Source organism: Grammomys surdaster, unplaced genomic scaffold (assembly GCF_004785775.1).
Source record: "Grammomys surdaster isolate TR1022 unplaced genomic scaffold, NIH_TR_1.0 1036, whole genome shotgun sequence".
In the NCBI taxonomy this organism is placed as follows: Eukaryota; Metazoa; Chordata; class Mammalia; order Rodentia; family Muridae; genus Grammomys; species Grammomys surdaster.
Window position 1 is genome coordinate 2,554,412 of NW_021605455.1, and position 7,226 is coordinate 2,561,637.

The 7,226-nt window shown below is 38.3% G+C and overlaps 1 protein-coding gene across 3 annotated transcripts in view; it reads right to left on the reverse strand.

Moving 5' to 3' along the window:
* CUNH18orf25 (chromosome unknown C18orf25 homolog) overlaps positions 1–7,226 on the reverse strand; it is an 83,507-nt gene that overhangs the window by 62,547 nt on the left and 13,734 nt on the right. The window lies entirely within an intron of this gene.

A 7,226-nucleotide genomic window follows, 5' to 3' on the forward strand; every position in this document is an offset into this window, starting at 1 on the left:
GAGAGAGCGAGAGAGAGCGAGAGAGAGCGAGAGAGAGCGAGAGAGAGAGCGAGAGAGAGAGAGACTGACTCTCTGCCTATGGAACAAAATGCAGCTCTTAGCTACTGCTCCAACCTCTGCCTTCATTCAGCCAAGCTTCCTGCTACGATAATAATAAAATAACCTTCTGAAACCATAAGCAAGTCCCCCAGTTAAATGGTTACAGTTGCCTTGATCAGGCTGTCTTTTCACAGAAACAGAACAGTGACTAAGACAATCTTCTACTGCACGGTGAATACCTAAATAAAGATTATGTATTAAGTATCCTCAACACTCAAGAATCATTCTAGGTTTATATTTAGTGTCTAAATGGATCAAAGCAGAATAGAAAGATGGAAGTAAAGAAGACATGGTGTTATGATTTGAATGAGAATGTTCCCCACAGACGCATATGTCTGAATAGTTGGTCCCCAGCTGGTGGTATTGGCAAGATGGGTCACTGAGAGTGAGCCTCTGAGGCTATAGCTCTACTGACCTCTCTACTGGGACTCTCTGCTTCCTCATCCTTCAAGACAGAAAAAGGCTCATGCTTCAGCCATCATGCCTTCTTCACCTCTCAAAGTGGGAACCCAAGTAAATCCATCCTTCCCTCAGTTGCTTCTCTTACAGCACCACTCTTCCAGAGGACCCAAGGTGAGTGCCCAGCACCCATGCACCTTGGCTCAGGACTGATCCAACACCTTCTTCTGGCCTCCTTGGGCAACCACATGCATGTGGCATATGCAAACATATGAATAAAATATTCAAGTTCAAAAATATTCTTTCTCATTTATAAAGCTGGCTTTGCCTAAGAAAAACCTCACATATATGATAATAAATTATGTTTACAACCATATAATGTCTTGACTTCCTGGTGACTTATATATAGCTTTAAAAAATATTTCATTCCTCTTGTCTATTTTTAATCTTAGGTTATGTATTTACCTACATGTATGTCTGTGTACTATGTGTATGCAATGCCCACTAAGACCAGAAGAGGGTATCAGATTCCCTGGAAATGGAGTTACAGACAGTTCTGAGTCACCATGTAGGTCTGGTACTTTGGACCCAGGTCCTCTGGAAAAGCAGCAGTGTTCTTAACCACAGAGTCATCTCACCATCCCCTCTCTTACTTTTTGACTTGTTTTAATTTTACCAGAACTAATTCTTCTTTCTATAAACCTGTACAAGGTACCCCATAAACTGCTTTAAAAAAAAACAAAACTATATAGCATTGGCTGGCCTGGAATTTGCTATGTAGATCAGGCTAGCCTCAAACTTAGAAAGATCTGCCTATCTCTGCCTCCCAAGTGCTGAAATAGACATGTGCACCCATGCCTAGCACCAAAACACTTACACACTGTATTCTTTTAAAAATGTAATTTCAAAATCAATCAATCAATCATTCATACATACATACATACATACATACATACATACATAGCATTTTAGAGAGACTGAGAAGCCTAATCTACCTCATGGGTGGATACTGTTATTTTCACAATAAACCCAACTTTCCTTCATTCTGATTCATTCTCAAACTTTTTTCTAAGATCTAAGTCAAGACACAGCCAGTGTTAAAGGGGAGGGTCCTGAGAAGAACACTTCACGAAACAAAGCTGACAATTTGAGTTACATTTCTTGCTGCCTCTAACAAATTAATTACATAAGTTATCCATAAGTGATGGGGCTGGGGAAATGGCTCAGCAGTTCAAAGTCCTTACTGCTCTTGCAGAAGTCCCAATTCAGCTCCCAGTACTCACATAACAGCTCACAACCATCTGTAACTTCAGTTCCTAAGGATCTGATGCTTCTTTTGGCCTCTTCAGAGCCCAGGCACACACATGGTTAAAAGACTTACACTCAGGCATACACATATATAGAAAGTTAAATAAAGTATTTTTTAAAAGTTATTCCTAAATGAGATAGTAGTGGTATCAGTAAAGAGAGATTTGAGAGTTAAAGGAAACAAGGTTTCAAGACAGATCAGGAAAGTTCTTTCAAAGAAGAAAAAGAGGGGCTTCTGGAAAAACACTCTTAAGTGACAAAAGTAGACTACAGAAAGGATAAAATAGCCAGGTGGTAGAAAAATAACACAAGAATACAACCCTCGAACAAACAAACAGAAAATACACAGATGAAATGTAATGGCACAGGACTATAATCCCAGCCCCATGAACTCTAAGCTACACAGGAAGACCCTATCTAGGGGGTGGGGGCAGGGGCAAGAAAAGCACAAAGGGAATAAGAGAGAGGAAAAAAGGAAGTAAAGCAATGTATGAACTCGCTCAATGGTCAGTGTAAGTCTTACCTTTATGAGCAATCATTAACCATCATCTACACTGCTATAATGACACGGCATTTCTGCTAAATCAGACTAAAACTGTTGTCCTTTACCCTTGTAACAAAATATAAACTGAAGTCATTCAATGTTACAAGTTTATTGCTGCCACAAAAAACTTTTTAACTGAAACCACAAGTTCAGGCTATAAGGTGATTAAAAGTTCAACCTATTAAATGACATTTCCCAGGACAGAAATGTAGATCTGTAGAGGGTCCATGTACACAGACCTGTTCTATCTCCAGTACTACAATAAATTAATTTAATTTAATTAACAGAATAAAGAAAGATTTTGCTCCACAGAATAAGGTATTCTAATTGCTAGCACTGCTACAACTATTTACTTTAATCATCACCCTAAAACTGAAAGAAAAACAAGCAACTAATATCTCAAACATGATCTACATAAACCAGTTAGCTTACCTTTCTATTTCATATGTATACTCTAGTATGCTTTCATACTAGTATTAACATTAGATAACTTATAAATTTGCTGTCTTACATATAATATAAAAATAAATGTCTAGTTTTTAAAAAAGGACTCAAAATTTTTGGAGAGTCAAAGTTTACTGATCAAATAAGAAAGCTTCTGTTCACTAAGATTAAGAGTATATGAAATTTTTCCTGTCACAAAAATTTAAAGAAAGAAAAAGTCTTAGAGTAGGTAAATTCTATTCCCTTATAAAATACAACTAGGTCAAATAATATACCTGTTGTTTTAAGTAATATAGTTTCAAATACCAAATGATAGCACTTTTATCAGTCTCCTTTGAAAGATAAATACAAGGGCTGGAGAAATGGCTCAGTGGTTAAGAGCACTGTCTGCTCTTCCAGAGGTCCTGAGTTCAATTCTCAGCAACCACATGGTGGCTCACAACCATCTGTAATGGGATCTGATGCCCTCTTATGGGGTGTCTGAAGACAGCAACAGTGTACTCATATAAATAAAATAAATAAATCTTTAAAAAAGAAAGAACACTGTATTGTATATGCTGGAGGGGATGCTAGAAAAAGAGACCACTCATTCCTTTTAGGAGGGGAAGGAGATAAATACAGAACAAGGCGGGAAGGGAATAGCAGGATACAAGTGATCTGATAAGGGTAATGGGAAAGGGCAGAGTCCTTAGGGAGGAAGAGGGAGGTAAATAGAGGAGGAGGAAGGAGGGTAGTTAACAATAAGGATGTCTGGAAAAGCTATAATGAATCATAGTTATTAACTATTTACCTAAAAACTTCAATATGTGTAACTCTGTATATTGGTATACATATATAGCTTTAACAAACTTTTCTCATCTGGACTGGCCAATGCTCCCTCCAAGAGCCAAACCCCACTTAACAAAAACCCCAATATCAGACATGAGAAGCCCTCTTTTGAGTTGTTTGCCAGGGCTTTCCAAGAGTCCCAAAATACAGTCTATTGTTATTGTCCACCCCCAAGGGTGGAAAGTAAATCCCTATTGCTGAAGATACTGTGCAAGTTCCAAAGAATGGAGCAGCTAAGCAGCCTAGGAACATCAAAACCAGTATGGCACAATAACCCTAAGGGTGCAGTATGGCACACATACCTTGGTAATAATCAACAGCTCTCTAATTGGACTGAAGACCTGCACAACAAGTACTCAGTGCTAGTGAAGTCACGAATATTCAACAAGATGCAGAGCTGGTGTCTCACTAGAGCCTTCACCCCTATTGACTAATGTTTATGGTACTGGAAGGTACTCTGCACACCACCAGAGGAGGAAAAAGGTAACCACCAAGCCAGCTACAACCCCAGCTATCTACAATAGTGTCCTGCCTACATGATACTCTGGTACAATAGTGGCACAAGAATTGTGAGAGCAATCAATTACTAGCTGGTTAGATTTAAGGTCCACTCCATGAAATGGAACCCATGTTCAATACTGCTCAAGTGGTCAAGAACATGAGATTAGATTTGGCATGGGGAAACCCAAATACTATTGTTCTGCTAAAAGAACACAACACTAAAATGACTCCCAACAACTGCTGTACCTATAAATCAGGGTTTTGCTCAGCCATCATCAGAGAAGCTTCCTCTGACCATAGATGTTAACTAATGCAGTGAGCCTCAACCAGACAATGTATAAAGAGTAAGCGATTTTATTATACTTAGTCTTATACGAAGACATGGCTTCATCAAACTCCTCTCCTCAGGGCACAGAGAGCTATGTAGACGGGGAAGTGGAAAGATTATAAGAGCCAAAGGGAATGGATGATACCAAGTGTCTTCCAGATACAACAGGACTAATACACAGAAGAAATCACAGAGACTACAGCAAAATGCATAGAGTCAATAAAAGTTCAAGCTAGATGGGGTCCCAGTACTAAGAATGGGAAATGGACATGATCTCCCATCCCTAACCAAAATCTATCTCCAACTGACCTCTTAGAAAGGACTCCAATGGAGTCCACTAGTCATATAAACCACAATGAAGGATTTGCCCCAGGCCCAGCAGTAGATAGCCAACACAAAAGAAATCAATAGTGTTTTGTATTTGCTGCTTTTATTGCTTTGTTTCAGCATTTTTTTTTAAATCAGACTGGTCTTTTCCTTGTATATTATGGTTTCTGATTTTTGTGGTTTTATGGGTTTGTTTTTGTGTGTCTATGTTTCTTGTGCTTTCTTTTGGTTTTGGTTGTGGTTTTGGTTTTGTTGTTGTTGTTATTGTTTGGTTTTGCATGGAGTTGGATAGGTGGGAAGGAAGGGAGGATCTGAGAGGAGATGGGGAGAAGAAACCAAAATCAGAATATATTCTATGAGTTCTCAATTTAAAAGACAAAAAAGTGAAGAAAAGAAATAGTGTTAAAAGCCAGGAGTACACGCATTTAATCCTAGTACTACCACCACAAAACACACACACACACACACACACACACACACACACACACACACGGCCGAAACTCTGAATGAAAGCTGCCTAATTAATTTAGTAACAGATCAAAATTTAGGCCACGGCAAAGTAAGACAACCCCATCTGATACTCTTGAGCTGAAACCATCATAGCGGCTTCTACCATTAGCTAAAAGGAGATCCAGGTAAAAACAACATGGGCTAACAGGTCTATTCAGGAAACTTCCAGGAAAGAGAGATCAGAACCCAGAGGATTTGATATCACTGCCTGACTCTTACTTATATAGATGTCTTAGTCACTGTTCTATTGAAGTGAAAAGATGCCATGACCAAGGCAACTCTTATAAAATAATTCATTATAGGCTTGCTTACAGTTTCAGAGGTTTAGTCCAGTATCATCAGCATGGCAGGAGTCATGGTAGCATACATACCAAAACTCACCCTCAGTGACACACTTCCTTTACTCTAAAAAGGATATACCTCCTAATCCTTCTCAAATAGTGCCACTCCCTGATTACTAAGCATTCAAATATATGAGCTTACAAGGCCATTCTTAAAACCACACTAGAATTCAAATGCATATCATCTATATAGTCAAGAAAGCTTGAAAAAGCAAGCAAGCAAAGGACAACGTTGCCAACTTAGGGTCTTCATTACCCAAGTTTAACCAAGTAGGAACTGGCCTTGAACCAAAGGTTAACAACAAGGAAATTTCAAAATGTACAAAGGAAACAAGACATAATAGCATGAACCTATAATCCCAGTGCTGAGATGCTGAAAAGGAAGAACAAAAATTCAAGGGCAGGCTACAAATACAATGTCTATAAATATATATATAAATATATATATCTCAAACTACTGATATAGCTCAGTGGTTGAGTGCTTACTTCAAATGTATGAAGTTCTAGGTTCACACAGAAAGAGAAATCAACTCACAGAATATCAATTCAAACTATAAATACATAGTCAAACTCCCACAGACCAATTCTATACAGATTTCCTTTAAATCTGTGTGAGAAAAGAAAAATGAAAAAGGAGGAAGAGAAACATACAATAAGATATACACAAAAAAGCAAATAAACAAATAATAGCAATAACAACAAAAATCCATGTACTATCTAGAGCCTGACATCATAGAAATGAATGAAGTGGAGCTGGTGAGACACCTCAGAGAGTAGAGGTGTCTGCTAACAAACTACTTGAGTTTGTCACCTAGACCAACTCCGACAAGCTTTTTCCTGACATCCACATATTCATGTGCCCCCCAACATAAACACACACACGCACTAAAATTTTTATTACAAAAATTCTTACAGATCTAATACACAATATTAACACTTCCATATTATATGTTTAAATGTTTAGAATGGTAGTTGTATAGGATAGTTGACATCTTGGTGACATTTTCAAAAAAATTTTTAAAAGATAGTACTGTGAGTTCCAATTCTAGAATAATATGAAAACTTAATATACCGACTTCCACTAACAAAACTGGTAAAACTCATGAAGAAACACACAAACACATGGTCTACAGCCATACAGAAAATGAAACACATATTCAAGAATCTTTGCCTATAATCCCAGCATTGGAGAAACTAAGGCAAGAGGATCACAAGTTCATGGCCATTTTTTGAAATTTATTTTGAAATACAGTTTTATGTAGCCCAGGCTGGCCTTGAACCAAAGGTTATTTTCAACTCTTAGTCTTCCTGTCTCCACCTCCCAAGTGCTGGGATTACGGACAGGTGCTACCACACATACCTTGTCTATTTTAAATGTTGAATATATTATTGATAATTTTTAGGCTTTTTAAAAAGCTGTACCTGGGCAGTGGTAGTACCTGCCTCTAACACAGGAGGCAGAGACAGGCAGATCTCTGAGTTGAAAGCCAGTCTGGTCTACACAGTGAGTTCCAGGACAGCCAATGCTACACAGAGAAGTCCTGTCTCAGGAAAGAAAAGAGAAGGAAGGGAAGGAGGGAGGAGAGGAGGGGAGGGG